The sequence below is a fragment of the Penaeus chinensis genome, chromosome 42 (assembly GCF_019202785.1).
Source record: "Penaeus chinensis breed Huanghai No. 1 chromosome 42, ASM1920278v2, whole genome shotgun sequence".
Classification (NCBI taxonomy): domain Eukaryota; kingdom Metazoa; phylum Arthropoda; class Malacostraca; order Decapoda; family Penaeidae; genus Penaeus; species Penaeus chinensis.
The window spans coordinates 10,580,418-10,582,917 of record NC_061860.1 but is presented as its reverse complement, the minus strand read 5'-3'; positions in this window follow the sequence as shown (position 1 = coordinate 10,582,917).

The following is a 2,500-nucleotide window of genomic DNA, read 5'->3' as shown; positions in this document are numbered from 1 at the left end:
ATTGGTAATACAATAATAATAATGATAAATAATGATAAAGAAACTACCTTGTAACGAGTAATACAAGGACGGAAGTTACAATAAAAGACAGAAGAAGCAAAACTGAAGTAAAGGAAAAAGAGAAATTCACACAACGGAGAAGTTATTATTATTATTATTACCGTTAATGCTGTTGTTAACAAACGCAGACCGTCCTCTCCATTTTTTGAATATACAAAAAAGAAAAAAAAAGAAATAGATAGATCAAAATAAGAATTCAATAAACAGAGAAATGTAGATAGAAAGGCAAATAACAGAATAAATCACAGAGCAAAGCTTCAATTGGGAAGAGAAATGATATAAACAGAATAAAATAGTTGTAACGGAAAGACAAATATTAACATCAAAGAAAAAAATACAATAATGGATGTCAGACTATAAGAAAACAAAAATAAAACAGAACTTTTCAAAACACTAAAGAACGGAGTGTATAGAGACATAGAAAAGAAAAATAGGGACAGTTAAAATAAATCTGGCAAAGACAAAAGGAATATGACGATGTGAATGGAGGAGCAAACAATAACAAAGAAAAAAACAAAGAACAAAAAACAAATACCATTAATGAAAACAGACAACTTCCTACAAAAGAAAAGAAAAAAAAAAGAGTAAGAGAAATGACGGAGACTCCCCTCAAAAAATAGAAAAAGAGAAAAAGAGGAACCGCTTTAGAAAACGGAGTTGATTGGTTAAACAAAGATCCCGGAAAAACAAAAGACAACAACATCAAACGCAAACAAAGCAAGAAATGGGCAGTTAGAAAAAAAAAAAAAGGTATCTTAACGTGGTAACATTCAGAATTCTCTAAGTCATGATAAATTCACAAAAGCTTAAAAAAATCTATAAAATGGAAAAAAAAAAGTATTATCGGATGGTAATATCCAACTAATCTTAATCATACTAAAGATTCTAATAACAAATTAAGACCCAGAATTCCCTAGACTTAGAATTTACACAAAATCTGGATTAAAAATACTTAATATTAACATAATTCCACATTTCACAAAGACTCCACAGAGACTCCAAGAGCTATAATGATGCTAATAACGCTAAAGAAGAAGAATAAGGACTTTGAAAACACTTATGGACGGGATGGGTATATAACAATGACAATAGTAATGACATTGATAATAATGATGACTTGGATATTAATAAAATATGATAATGTAATAATGATGGTGATGACACTAGAGATGATAATGGTGAAGATGGTGATGTTGTTGATGATGGTGATGGCAATGATAATGATAATGATGATGAGGAGTATGATAGTAGTAGTAAAACTAATGATAATGATAACAATATCATTGAGCTATCTTCATTGGGGGACGTGATTATGGAAGGTGATCGATCACGTCATGAATGTAGCGCCGTTCATCTGCAGGAAGGAAGCCACGCATATCAAGCATGGCGGCGCATATATGTACATCATATGTCTTATCACTATAGTGGATGGAATAAATCCTGACTAACACTGCAGTACAATGTATCTCGAGTTTTGATCAACCTTGTAATCGGTTATTGTTTTCCTTGTTGATTAAACATGAATGTATCATTCACATGCCATCCCTCTAGTGGATGAAACTAGTCAACATTTCATGACTGCAGTATTTCTAAGCTCTCGAAGCAACGCAAAAATCATGTTACATGCGTATAGCACACAACCTCTGTCCCTACCTTTACCTACAGCAGGGGTCGGGGCCCAAGACCTGCCCTGCACCGGCACATTGACTTTCTCTCGGCAGTGCTTGGCAGACCTGAAAATACCTCATATTTAAGTCAATAAAAAAAATAGCAGTGTATATATTACTACCTGTTATAACCAAGATTGAAATCATAATAATAACAGTTAACCTATTAACTCTTTCCCTGTAGCGACTTCTAAACATTTTTTCTCATACTGCTAGTTTCAGTGTGCTTACTCTATGTTTTAATTGTTTATGCTATTATTGCTCTTATGGTATAAAAGAGTGTTACTTTCACTCTTTTCATGTACAAATAGTAAGCCTGTGATCTACTATAACATGACATTAAGGAACGAGTATTAAAAGCGGCAGACGATTTTCATTTCTCCCTCGATTATCGTACATCAGTTACTTTTTAATTCCTAAAAATACAGCATGCGAACGCGTGGCTGCTCTATAGGGCACTGTCAATATGACGTGTGTGTGTGGCTGCGCTTGGTAAACACTTGAAACGCTGAAACACCGTTTAATATCAGGTACATAAACCTCTTTCCTCTTCCAGCAACCTCAGTTATGATAAGTATGATGCTGATTTAGCAGATGCCCGCGTTGCGAAATCATCACACTTGCTATACGTATTCTCAGATTAGTCATGCGATGTTCTAGTTCTTACGAATGTCATGTTCTAAGAATAAATTCACAAGAATATATGCTTAAGAAACGGGAGACATGCTCACCGCGGAGAAAAGAGAAGGCTGGAGAGACTTTAATTAGCAGCA